At 37.5% G+C, this 14,857-nt stretch overlaps 1 pseudogene; it reads left to right on the forward strand.

Moving 5' to 3' along the window:
• The first annotated feature begins 9,856 nt into the window (after window positions 1-9,856).
• Window positions 9,857-11,093, forward strand: LOC107498447 (annotated as a pseudogene).
• The last annotated feature ends 3,764 nt before the right edge of the window (window positions 11,094-14,857 follow it).

Below are 14,857 nucleotides of genomic sequence, written 5' to 3' on the forward strand. Positions count from 1 at the left end.
AAAATGCGATTTCAAAGAGTCGTAATACAATACACACCTGGGCAGCCACCACTGGAACAAGAAACAGAAACTATGACGGCACAGTGGCTGCCTCTCCAATCTCATCCTCCAGATATAAATAACCTCTATCCTGAGACTCGTATTTATATTCCTTTGAGTTTCTCTAAAGATTTTACAGTAAGTGTGTATTCCCCCAAATCAAATATTATTCAGCTTTGCCTATTTTTAACCTTCTTCTACAGTGAACACATAACTGCATGGATTCTTCTGTGACTCCATGTTATGCGTACATGAATTATACCTGATGTGTAAGCATAGTTCACTCATTTCTACTGCTGAAGTCTTGTATTTTATTATTATACCACAATTTTGCTATTTTCCTATTGATGCGTATGCGCTTATTCCAGTTTTTGCTGTAAACATAAGTGTACATTTCTCCTGGGGCACAAGGCAAGAAATTCCTCTGAGAGATGATCAAGGATAGGACTGCTGGGCTGTATGGGGTATGTTCTTTAACCATAGTAGATAATACTTATTTGTTTTCCAAAGTGCTTGTACCAATTTAAACTTTTACCAGGAATGTGTAAGAGTTTATGTTGTCAATGTGATTGTTATGAAAACAAAAACTGAGAAGTGGCTGTTTCAGTTGAAGGGGAGAAAATGAGTTGCAGAATCATCCCTAGCTTTTTAAAAAATTTTTGACTATATTAATAACATTTTTTTTTTAGTTTTCTTCTTTATATCTCAGAATTATACTTTTAGCATATAAGTCTAAATAATGTTCCCTTTTACCATAACCACGTAGTACTATTGTATATTTTTGGAATCTTTTATATGTTTAGAATCTTTCATAATACAAAAGAAGAAAGGAAGAAAGGAAAGGAGAGGGGAAGATAGGAGGAAGGAAAAAAAAACAAAAGAAAATAAAAGAGAAAAACAGGAGGAATGAGAAATAGAGAGTATAGAAAACATTTTCAAAGTGCAAGGAAATAAAATGGATGTAGCTGATAACTATAAAATAATAGAAACTTAGAAAGACGTTGTTACTTATCTTTGTTGTATAGCAAATTACCATAAAACTTAGTGGCTTAAACCAACAAATATATATTAACTCAAAGTACTTAAAAACAGGTGAAATGGGGCAGATGCTGGTGAGAAAAGTTGGATAAAGAAAAAGATTTTGCAACATGGAATAAATATTAGGTCATTGACATGTAAATGAAAATGATTTTGCTGGTAAGGATCCTCTAAGAAGCAGATGCCAAGACAAGATTTTATTGGGGGAAATACCTGTCAGATATGAGGAGGGAGCCAGAAAACACTGGGAGAGCCAGCAGACCAAGATGCAAAATCTGACCCCAATTGATGGTCAGGTGAGAAGGTTCATCAGACTATCCTAGACCACCAGGCAATCTAAGTGAAGCTGAGAAAAACCATAGGTGAGTCCTTGAGCACAAGTTGGCCATCAGAAAAGCCCCTGTCTCCCAGAAATGAGCTTGCCTCGGTGTTTCTGCTGTAACCACTCATCGTCTGGGAACAGCCTATGGGAAGCAGGGCCTCTGCACAAATGCTACCATGGACTTCAGAGCGCAGGAGCACTTGGTGGCCTAACTGGGGGATGTGACCCAAATCGTCCTACCTGAGGGGCCTGAGCCCTTGGAACTCAAGCCCGTCTCAGGCTGGGTTGCTGCTTGCATCCATTAATAATTATAATAGTAGAAGAGAGGATCAGGAGGCACCCAATCCTATCACCTGGGTTCCACACGTATTTCTCCTGTCCCAATTGTATGACAGCAGCCTCACCCACTTCTGCAGATCAGACCTGTCTGGTGTCAATTCCTCTTCTCACCTGCTGATCTCTGGGCACAGGAAGTCCACACTTCTCTGGTAGCAACCACAATGTGTGTACGTAGTTCAATCAACCCTCATTTGCCCCCTTATAAGAGGGCATGCCTTTAGAGAACCAGAACTTCCAACCCTGCAGAGCAGGTTGGAATCCCCCAGTGGATGATCGGAGGTGATGATAAGTGGGGCCACACCTGCTTTTACTCCTTAGTTTCTGTACCAACATATTCTTCCTATTGAAAACAAGGCACTGTTTAGAGGTTGCTCATTCAATAAGTATACCTCATCCTAAAAAATGACACCCCATGCCTTGAGAGTGTTTCCTCAAATCTGGCACTTCATTTGTGCCTTTAAGAGGCCTATCCAACATGCTGTGATCATGTGAAATGTAATATGATCAGTGGATCCCATGGTAATGGCCCATCCTGGACCTCCCTAATTATAAAATGGGGCTCCCAGTTGAATACTGTGCCAAGAATAGCTTTATGAATCAGGTATTTTGAAAGCCTCTAGATAGCACTGGCCCTGAATGCAGAAGAAAGACACATACATAAAATAGATATCTATTCCTCTGAGGATGAACCTCTGGCCCTTCCAGGATGGAAGGAGCTCAGTGCAGTCAACTAGTCACTTCATGGATAATTAATCACCTCAAGAAGTAGTACTATATCAGAACCCGGTATTGTTCTCTATTTTTGACAAAGTAGACATTTAGATGTAGCAGTAGCCTTGGTAAGTGGAAGTCAACACTGTATGTAGCCTCATTTCTGCCATCGTGGTCACTCTGCTCATGTGCCCACTCTACCAGTCCTGGGTTAAGCAGTGATGAAGGCTGGCTAAGGCCAATTTGTCTGCTTGGTTGTTCGGGGCCTCTTCAGGGGTGGATGTTTTCTGGTGGATGTTAACGTGTGATTCAGGCTCAAACTCAGATGTACCATTTCCATCTTATGATGGACTGCTGCTTTGCCTGTCCAATTTATGACTTAATGGGTTATGTGGATCCCAATACACATGGACATTTGTAATTACATGCTACTTGGTGTCCCATGGTCAAGAATTCTGCCTTATCAGGGCCCAGTAACACACCCACAGTTGCTTCTAAAAGTGGGTATATTTCTCTGCTCTGAATGGCATGGCCTTACTGCAGAACCCAGGGACCAGCACGGTGCTTCTCCCTCTGGTGCTTGGTTTAGCTCCACACTGCATCTTTTCCTACCACTGATACCTCGAAACACCACATGTATGGTATCTGATTGTAAAATGGCATCTGATTGTAAAATGGCCTGGATCTTTCTGTCCAGGTAGGTCCCACTTAAAGCTAACATTCTTCTATGTCACCCAGAGTATGAGCCAAACAATATTCCCCAGGTGTGGAACACGTTGCTGCCAGAACCCAAAAAGGCCTACCTAGCTGTGTCCTTTCTTCTTTGAGGTATGTAACACACAATACTTTGTATCTTACTTATGGTAAAATACACGTAACACAAAATTTACCATCGTAACCATTTTTAGGTATGTAGTTCAGTGATACTAAGTACATTCATACTGTGATACAACCATCAATACCATTCATCTCCAGATCTCTTTTTATCTTCCAAGTTTGAAATTTTATACCTATTTAACAATTCCTCATTGCCCCTCCCCCATCCCCTGGTTATACTATTCTATTTTCTGTCTCTATGAATTTGACTATTCTATGGAATCATAAAGTCTTTGTCTTTCGTGGCTGACTTATTTCACTTAGCATAATCTTCTCAAGGTTCATCTCTATTGTAGCACATATCAGATTTTCTTTCTTTTTAAGGCCAAATAATATTCCATTGTATGCCATATTTTGCTTATCTGTTCATCTATTGATGGACAATTGGGTCGTTTACTCCATTCAACTATCGTGAATAATGCTGCTATGAACATAGGTTCACAAATATCTCTTCATGTTCCCACTTTCAATTCTTTTGGATATATACCTATACCCACAAGTAGAATTGCTGGGTCATATGATAATTCCATGTTTAATATTTTCAGGAAGCCCTATACTGTTTTCCAGAGCACTGCACCATTTTGCATTCCCACCAATAATGTACAAGGGTTCCAATTTCTCCACTTGCTTGCCAACACTTGTTATTTTCTGTTGTTGTTTTCTTTTTTATAGTAATGTGTGCAAAGTGGTATCTCATGGTTTTGATTTGCATTTCCCTAATGATTAGTGATATTGAGCATTTTTTCATATGCTTATTAACCATTGTATATCTTCTTTGGAAGAATATCTAGTCCTCTGCCCATGTTTTAATCAAGACGTTTGTCTTTTTTCGAGTTTTGGGAGTTTTAGGAGTTGTCTATATATTCTGGATATTAATCTCCTATCAGATTTATGACTTGAAAATATTTTCTCCCATTCTGTGGATTGCCTTCTTTCTTACTCATTTGATAGTGCTCATTTGTGTACAAAGTTTTTAATTTTCATGAGAACCAATTGGTCATTTTTCTTTTGTTGCCAATACTTCAGGTGTCAGATCCAAGAAATCATTGTCAAATCCAATGTCATAAAGTTTTTGCTGTTTTTTTCTAAGGCATTTATGGTTTTAACTCTTATGATTAGGTTTTAATCCATTTTTGGTTAATTTTGTGTATGATGTTAGGTAAGCCTCCAACTTCATTTTTTAATATGTGGATATCCAGTTTTCCCAGAAACATTTGTTGAAAAGACTGTCCTTTCCTAATGAGTGGTCTTGGCACCCTTGTCAAAAATCATTTGAGTATATATGTGAGGGTTGATTTCTGGACTCTTTATTCTATTGCATTATTCTGTATGTCTGTCTTTATGCCAGTACCACACTATTTTGATTATTGTAGCTTTGTAGTAAGTTTCAAAATGTGCGACATCCAAATTTGTTCTTTTTCAAGAGTGTTTTGGTTATTCAGGGTCCCTTGACCCCCCAAAAAAAATTCTTATAATTTTTAAGATAGATTTGATTTCTGCAAAAACATTGTTGGAATTCTGATAGGGATTGCATCGAATTTATAGGTCACTTTAGGTCATATCGACAACTTAAAAATATTAGGTCTTCCAGTTCATAAACATGAGGCATCTTTCCATTTGTGTCTTCTTTCATTTCTTTTAGCAATTTTTGTAGTTTTCATTACAAGTCTTTCACCTCCATGGTTAGGTTATTTCCTAAGTATTTTATTCTTATTTATGCTGTTGTAAATAGGATTATTTTCTTAATTTACTTTCAGATTGTTCATTTTAATGTATAAAAATGCAACTAATATTTCCATGTGATTTTATATACTGCAACTTTACTGAGTTAACTTATTAATTTATTAATAGTTTTTTATGGAATTTTTAGGATTTTCTGCATATAAGATTATATAATCTTCAAGCAGGGATAAATTTATTTTTTTCTTTTTACTTTGGATGTCTCATATCTTTTTCTTGTCTAATTACCAGAGCTATAACTTTCAAGACTATGTTGAATAGAAATTGTAAAAGCAAGCATCCTTGCCTTATCCCTGATCGTAGATGGGAAGTTTTCAGTCTTTCAAAATGATATTAACTGTGGGGGTTTCATAATGGATTTTATCATGTTGAGATAATATCCTTTTTTTCCTTGTTGGATGAGTGCTTTTATCATGAAACAGTGTTACATTCTGTCAAATGCTTTTTTCATTAATTGAAATTATCATTTGTTTTTCCCACTTCATTCTGTTAATATATGTGTTACATTGATTGATTTCATATGGTGAAATATCCTTGAATTCTAGGAAAAAATCCCATTTGGTCATGGTGTATAATCCTTTTAATAGGCTGTTGAATTCAGTTTGCAAGTATTTTGCTGAAGATTTTGCATCACTATTCAGCAGGGGTGATGATCAGTAGTTTTCTTTTCTTGTAGTATCTTTTTCTGGCTTTGGTATCAAGGCTGCTAGCCTCATAGCATGAGTTAGGAAGACTTTCCTCTTCTTCAATATTTTTGGAAGATTAAGAGGATTGGCGTTAGTTTTTCTTTAAGTGTTTGGTAGAATTCACCAGTGAAGCTATCAGGTCCAGGGCTTTTCTCCTTACCAGTTGTAGATCTATTCAAACTTTCTATTTTCTTGTGATTCCTTCTTGCTAGATTTTATATTTCAAGAAATTTATTCATTTTATCTAGGTTTTTCAATTCGTTAGCATAAAGTTGTTCATAGTACTCTCATGATCTTTTATATTTCTGTATAATAGGTAGTATATCACCACTTTCATTTTGATTTTAATAGTAAGTTTTATTTTTTTAATTAATTTAGCTAAAATTTTGTCGATTTTGTCAATCTTTTCAAATAAACAACCTTTTGTTTCATTGATTCTGGGATTGCTTTTCTACTCTACTTTATTTATCTCTGCTCTAATATTTATTATTTCTTTCTTTATACTAGCCTTGGATTTAGTTTTCTCTTCATTAAGTTTATTAAGCTGTAGAGTTTGATTGTTGATTTAAGATCTTTTTTTAAATGTAATCTTATGCAGCTATAAATTTCCCCTTAGTGCTGCTTTCATTGCATCTCATAGTTTTTCTATGCTGTATTTTCCTCTTCATTTGTCTCTAAATATTTTCTAATTTCTCTTGTGATTTCTTCTTTGACCCACTCTTTTTTAAAGAGCATGTTAATTTTTATAAACGTGGATGTTACAGTTTTCCTTCTGTTACTGATGTCTAACCTCATCCTATTATAGTTGAAAAAGATAGTTTGTGTGATATCTATCTTGTCAATTCTGTTGAGACTTAATTTGTGGCCTAAAATGTGATGGAAACTGGAGAATGTCTCACGCACAATTCTTTGGTTTTGGGAAGAGTGTCTGAATATATCTGTTAAACCTAGTTGGTTTTCGTGTTGCTCAAGTCCTCTATTTTCTTACTTATCTTCAATATAATTGTTCTATTCATTATCGAGAGTGGGATATTGAAGTCTCCATCTATTATTGTGGGACTTTCTACTTCTCCCTTTAATTCTGTCAACTTTTTTTTGCTTCATATATTTTGTTGATCTGTTATTAAATGATAAAAGTTTATAATTGTTATATCTTTTTGATCTATTGAAAATGTTATTAATATATTACATTCTTCTTTATCTCTTTTAAACTTTTTATTTGAAATCTATTTTTGTTATGATATGCATTTAATATCTTTTTGGATCCTATAATTGTCAAATTATTTATGTTTTTGGATAAAGTCAGTCTCTTGTAGACAACATGTAGTTAGATCGTCTTTTTTCTTCCATTCTGTCAACCTCTGTTTTTCGATTAGAGAGTTTAATCCATTTAAATTTAAAGCAATTACTGATGAATCAGGGGGATCATTTCATAAACTATATAAATGTTTAATCAATGTACTGTATACTTGAAACTAATAATAAAATAAAATTAAAAAAATAATACTTACTGATGAGGAAGAACTTCTGTAATTTTGCTACTTGTTTCCTATATGCCTGATAACTATTTCCCTTCATTTCCTTCATTATTGTTTTATTTTTTTAGTTTATTTAGTTAAATTTTTTCATTCCCTTCTCATTTACTTTTGTATACATTATTTTATAGATATTTTCTTTGTGTTTACCATAAGGATTACATTTAACATCCTAAAGTTATAACACTAATTTTTATTTACATCAGATTAACTTTTATAACATACAAAGTTTCCTATATAGCTCTATCCCACTTCAAATATTGATGTTAGAAAATTATACCTTTATACATTATGTTCAAAAACGTGACTAATAATTGCTTTTTATTTATTAGTCTGTTAACTAATATAGGAAACAAAAAATGGAGTTATAATTCTAAGTTACAATAATACTGGCTTTTAGACTAATAGTTATTTTTAATGTATTAGTCTTTAAAATTATGTAGAAAATAAAAAGTAATGTCACAAAATAAAGTTACAGTAATACTTTTATAATTTCCCATGTATTTAACCTTATTGATATATTTATTTCTATATTATTTCTTCATACAGCTTTGAGTACTTGTCTAGTGTTCTTTCATTTCAATCTGAAGGTTCCTTTTGCATACCTTGCAGGGAAGGTGTAGAGGCAATGAACTTTCTCAGCGTTTGTTTACCTGGGAATGAGAGAGAAGAGGAGGCATCTGAAAACATGCAAAGGAAAGGGTCTGCAGCAATAACTAACTCAGCAGGTTAAAACTGCTCTCTCCCCTCATTCTTCCCAGTGTTCTCCAGCTAACGTGTTTTCCCATAGCTACCTTCCCCACCTCAAGGACTCTCCAGCTCGCATCTGTTGATTCATGGCTTGCCAAGCAACTAATGTTCTTCCTTATCTCTGTAGCTGCATAGGACTGTGTAAAACTGCTTGTTATGTTGCAATTGGAGCTCAGTCTTTGGATAGGAATCCGCTGAACAATAAGTGCTACTCCCTGCTTATAGCCTAGGTGTCCCGTCTCTCTGTTCAAGAATCCTATAACGGTGCTGATGATGCCAAGGTCGCAGGTTCTACAAAACAAACGACCTGTAAGACCTCCCCTCTTGCAGCTCCCTACCTGAAGTTACTCCTCTCTATTCTGAGTAAGAAGGTACATGTGAAACCTCAGACAAAGGAATCATGTGCCCCTTGCATGGACACTGCAGAAGTATATAAACTGTAATAAATCTAACTAGAGTGAGCTCGTGCATGGAGTTGTTACCCCACGTGCTCCTCCGGCCTAATAAATTCTCTTTCCTCTAACAAAGTTGTCTGGGCATCGGAATTCCTCCGTCAGGTGTTGCTTCCTAAAACAAGAATATTTTAATTTCTCCCTCACTTTTGAAGGCTATTTTTTAGGTATAGAATTCTTAGCTAACAGGTTTTTTTTTTCTTTCAGTACATTAACTATATCACCCCTCTGCCTTTAAGGTTTCTGATGAGAAATCTGCTAGTGATCTTAAGGATCCCTTGTATGTGATGAGTTAGTTCTCTCTTACTGTTTTCAAAAGTCTTTGGCTTTCAAGTTTGATTACAATGTGTCTTGGTGTGGTCTCTTTGATTTCATCTTAGTTGGAATTTGTTATTCTTCTTGGATGTTTGGAGTTTGTTATTCTTTATGTCTTTCATCAATTTAGGGAAGTTTTCAGCAAATCTTTTTGCAAACAATCTCTCTGTTCCTTTCTCTTTCTCTTCTTTCTGGGATTCCCAAGATGTGTATGTTGGTACTTTTTATGGTATTCAACATCTCCCTTAGGTTTTGTTTACTTGTCTTCAATTTTTTAATTTGTTTCTCAGACTTGATCATTTCAATTGTCCTTCAAGTTCACTGATTTTTTTCTTCCTACTCTAATCTTCTCTTAAATCCCTTTAGGGAATTTTTTTTTTATTTCAGTTACTGTACATTATTAGCATCAGAATTTCTTTTCACGTACTTTTTACATTTTGTATCTCTTTATTGATATTTTCATTTTGTTCACAAATCATTTTCTTGATTTTCTCCATGTCTTTCCTTAACTCTTTGATCGTCTTTCAGATAGTTGTTTTGTTTAATAAGTCTACCATCTCATCTTTCACAGGAACAGTTTCTATTAATTCTTTTTCTATAGATGGGCCATATATTCCTGTTTCTTTGTATACCTTGTAATTTTTTTTATTAAAAATTGCACATTTTAATCCTTTAATATGGTAACTCTGGAAGTCAATTTCTTCCTTTGGTTAGGGTTTATTGTTTGTTTTTATTTCTTATTGTTGTAGGCTGTGTTATATGAATCAGCCTGAGGTATAACCTAGCTCTTCTTAGGTCTTTTCCGAGCCTACACCTTTCCCTAGGTTCACTCATACATGCAACTGCATTTTCATATTCTAAACATGAAATGTCTTGCTCCCAAAGGAGTGAAAAATGAGAGAGAAAAATGCCTGGCCCTTTTAGTCCTTTGAATGTTGCTTTGGTCAGGGGAGAGCTTGGAACAATGGCAATGAAAATTGAAATAGCTTTTCTGCAACAGGTTTGCTGCCAGAACACAGGTGCCATGAAAACCAATGCTATATCTAAGCCAAAATGGAAAGGGAAAAGATTCACATCAACATCGTCATTATTGGACTCGTAGATTTGGGCACTTTGTAGACCAGATGACCAGAACTGGTCATCTGGTCTACAAATGTGGTGGGATTGACAAAAGAACCATCAAAAAATTTTGAAAAGGAGGCTCTTGAGATGGAGAAGGGCTCCTTCAAGTACACCTGGGTCTTGGATAAATTGAAAGCTAAACATGAGCATGGTATTACCATTGATATCTCCCTGTGAAAATTTGAGACCAGCAAATATTGTGTGACTGCCATTGATGCCCCAGGACAGAGACTTTTATCAAAAACAGGATAACTGCTGCCCTGATTGTTACTGCTGGTGTTGGCGAATTTGAAGCAGGTGTCTCTAAGAATGAGCAGACCCATGAGCATGCTCTTCTGGCTTACATACTGGGTGTGAAACAACTAATTGTTGGTGTTAATGAAATGAATTCCACTGAACTGCCTTACAGCCAGAAGAGATACAAGGAAATCGATAAGGAAGTCAGCACCTACATTAAGAAAATTGGCTACACCCCTGACACAGTAGCATTTGTGCCAATTTCTGGTAGGAACAGTGACAACATGCTGGAGCCAAGAGCTAACATGCCTTGGTTTGAGGGGCGGAAAGTCACCCATAAAGATGGCAGTGCAAGTGGAACCACATTGCTTGAAGCTGTGGATTGTATCCTGCTCATCCAACTGACAAGCCTTTGTGTCTGCCGTTCCAGGATGTCTACAAAATTGGTGGTATTAGTACTGTCCCTGTGGGCCAAGTGGAGACTGGTGTTCTCAAACCCAGCATGGCAGTCACCTTTGTTCCAGTCAATGTAACAACTGAAGTACAGCCCATTGAAGTGCACCATGAAGCTTTGAGTGAAGTTCTTCCTGGGGACAATGTGGGCTTCAATGTCAAGAATGTGTCTGTCAAAGACTTTCATCATGGCAATGTGGCTGGTGACAGCAAAAATGACCCACAGCTGGCTTCATGGCTCAGGCGATTAACCTGAACCACCCAGGTCAAATTAATGCAGGATGTGCACTTGTGCTGGATTGTCACAGAGCAAATTTGCTGAGCTAAAGAAGATTGATCATTGTGTTGGGAAAGAGCTAGAAGATGACCCAAAGTTTTGGAAATCTAGTGATGCTGCCATTGTTGATATGGTTCCTGGCAAGCCCATGTGTGTTGAGAGCTTCTCTGTCTATCCTCTGGGTCGTTTTGCTGTTCATGACATGAGAGAGACAGACAGTTGCTGTGGGTGTCATCAATGCAGTGGCAAGGTCACCAAGTCTGCCCAGAAAGCTTAGAAGGCTAACTGAATATTATCCTCAATACCTGCCAGTGGTGGAAGAATGGTCTCAGAACTGTTTGTCTCAAATGGCCATTAGGTTTAATAGTAAAAGATTGGTTAATGATCACAACGCATAGTGAAATCTTCAGAAGGAGAATGTTTTGTGGACCATTTGTTTGTGTGTGTCAGTATGTGGCAGTTTTTAAGTTATTAGTTTTTAAAATCAGTAGTTTTTAATGGAAATAACTTGTCCAAAAATATGTCACAGCATTTTGAGACCCCATTAAACAAAGTGTAATGAGGAAAAAAAGAAAAAGAAAATTTAAATAATGGCAGCCCACCTCTCTGTCTATACCTCTGCCATCAAAAGCAGTAATCATATATCAGAGCATAGATCCCTTATATTTGGAGGAAAGGGTTTTTATAGCCTAACATGCCTTCTAATAGACTCAAGAATTTCAAAATAGTTACATTAGACAGATTTTGCCAGTACAATTGTTGTCTAGGTGGGTGTGTTGCAGCAGATTCGTGGTTCCAGGGTAAGGAATGCAAGACTCGGGCAGTTGGAAGAAAATACGGGGAGCCACAGGCAGCTGCAACATAGCTCTTCTTTCGGGCAAGGGCATAGCCAGCCTTACAGGGCAGCAGGTTTATCCAGCAAGGGCACAGCATCATCTTACATGGCGGCAGGGCCTTTTTATACACAGTTTAAACAATAGTGTCACACTGCTAGATAATGGAACCACATGCACATGAACCAAGCACCTGGTTACACAGGGGAGAAGTGCTGAGTTTCTTCCCCTGGGAAGTTAGCTATGGGTGAGGAGAGAGAGCCTAACTACGGTTATCTTACTTTCTCTGCACAGTGGGTAGACAGGATTCCTAGTACATACTATTCTGCCATCTTTTAAGAATCCTTTCCTACACGCTGAATCTTTATAAGTTTTATGTTCCATATTTTTGAGTGCCTGTTTGCTTACCATGTCCTCCATCATACTTTCCACCTCTTGCCCATCTAATCCAATCAATGCGATGTTGTTAGTGTAATGAACTAATTATATTGGAATGTAATGAGATGTTCAGGGGCTCCAGATCTCTAAGGACTATATTACAGAGGTCAGGAGAGTTAAAATGGCACTGAGGTAAACTATAAATACTGTGGCTTATCCTACATGAATATCATCCCACATCCACTTTTCTAATTTGAATGTAAAAGAATACACTCACCAATATGCCTGAGGCCTTATTAATCTGCTCTAGCAGTGGTATCAAATCCAACACAGCAGCTGCAATCAGCACCTCTGCTGGATTAAGTCTGAAGTAATCTCATTTATTATTAGAATTCGTCAGGACTCCACAGGGACAGATTGCTGAATTAAATAGAAATAATAGGTAAAACAGACACCACACCCGTATCCTTCAGGTTTCTAATGGTGGGCTTAATTTCCATAAGACCCATCCCGTGACACACAACATTGTTTCTGGTTTGGCCAGGGTCGGGTCAGTTTCAGAGATTTCCCTCTGGCCCTCCGTACTATTAGAGTCCTTACTCCACAGACCAGGGACCCAATATGAGGTTTGCTCAAACTGCCAAGTTTATCAATGCCGATCATCTACTCAGAGAATAGGGGAGTAACTCAAGGTATTTAATGTATCTAATTACATACTAGGTTGCTCTGAGGGGTGGCCCATTTGTGAGCTGGACTTTGACCAGGACGCCATTTATTACCTGACCTATGAAAGCCCCTATTATAATAGTGTGGACTTGATTGTTACGGTGTGTACCAATATTAACTCAAACATGATGTCCAATAAACCTGAAGATTTATAGTTATTCCTCTTTCTCCAGCATAGTCACCTGAGTAAATGACTCTAGGTTCATTTGCCTAGGACTAGGGAAATTGTTATAATATATATTTGCATCATGTTCCAAATCCTTCCTCTTGGGGATATGTATATCTCTTCAATCGATGGGTTTTGAATCTGAAAATTGGCTCAGTTCTAACAATAGAGTAAGGAACCATGATGTTTTATGGGAGCAACAAATCTCAGCCTCATTCTTCTCAATTCTTGCTTTTTAAAATTACAGATATTAAGCAACATCAATATTGACTATCCCTCAACATCAACTATTCTAGGGACACCTTCTCCACAGCTCCCTGAAAGTCAAGCTCTCTAGGCTACTCCTCCAGAGTTGTTATAGTCATTGTGACCTCCAGAATCCAAAGAATTAAATGCCACCACTTTGCCTCTAATTCTTCGAGGTCACGCCCTCCCCACAGATATTAATGATCACCTTTCCCACCATTATCCCATCGTATAGAGGACAATACTACCAAACCTCTTCATGATGCCAACTCATCTCACTAGCACATACATTGAGTGAGAAGGGACCCTCTGTGGAACATGACCCTGTGGCCTTACATAATATCTCCATTTCACATGCCAACTTCCCTCAGCCTCTTTATCCTATTTTCCACCAACTACTAGAACAACTAAATCATGTCTACCTTGTAGGTGGTTGGTCATTGCTTTTTCCAGTCCATATAGAGCCACCCAACAGTGAGACTGCCTCACACCCTGGGGTACTTGATAAACACATGTCTTAAGAAAATATCCCCAAACCAATCAAATTTCACTTATCTAATCTGAATTCTCAAGCAAATACCCTCAAAATCCAACTCCTACATGTTGGGCTTCTACATGTACGTACTGGCTAAGTTTTGCAATTACTTGTATGTAAAGTCTTTTTTCTACCTTATTAACTCCATTGTGTCCCTAGCTGGGTGATGTTGGGATTTAGCCCTAGTTATTGGGCTAAGGAAAGGAGGTGAGGGCAGCTCCTAAGTGGAATATCCATTGTACCATAGGGGTGAGGCTTCTGCAGCATCTCCAGCACAGTGAAAGAGCTAATCATCATTAGAGAAGGGTGAGCCTCCTCTACATGCCCAGAGGGTCCAGAGGGCATCCATCAGGATGACTCTGTCCCATTTTGCAGAATCTTGAGGTTTTCCCCCACTGGCCCTGACTGACATAACAGGGTCCACCTTGGATGAGTGTCCAAACATCTCTAAAGAGTTCTATAGTCCTCACAACCATGTCTTCAGCTGCAATTCAACTCTATCCATCCTCCTGTACATGAGATAAAGGCTTCTCTATGAGCTACTGCAGAGGCTCTCAGACTAGTCAATAACAGCTTGTAACAATCTGTTGCAGATTCCCATTATCTTTTTATAGGTGATCAATACAGCTTATAGTAACTAGCCAACTCCACTATTTTATAGGACAACTCCCCCCTACCTACCCTTCACCCACCCATGCATACATAATTTTTTAAAGGTTTCTGGAGGCTAAGGTTAATGTGGCTCCAGGGGTGAGCAGCTGGCTAGCACTCCTTTGGTTCTGTTGTGACTGCATACCTTTGGGCACCTTGAGGCCTCCAGGTCCTGGCTTGCTACCTCTTTCCAACTGCAGCCACAAAGACCACAGGACCAGTTCCGCAGATAGAATTGACATCTTTATGTTACTGAGTCTTCCTATTCATGCATAAAGTATATCATTCCATTTGCTTAGGTATTCTTTAATGTCTTTTTTAAATGTTTAAGATAGACATCAGAAACATTGCAGAATGAAAGACGTCCCCAGATCTCTCCCTTTGAAACAACAATAAACCGAACATCTAAAACTCAACAACAACAACAACA

The sequence above is a fragment of the Rousettus aegyptiacus genome, unplaced genomic scaffold (genome assembly GCF_014176215.1).
Source record: "Rousettus aegyptiacus isolate mRouAeg1 unplaced genomic scaffold, mRouAeg1.p scaffold_m13_p_1, whole genome shotgun sequence".
Lineage (NCBI taxonomy): Eukaryota > Metazoa > Chordata > Mammalia > Chiroptera > Pteropodidae > Rousettus > Rousettus aegyptiacus.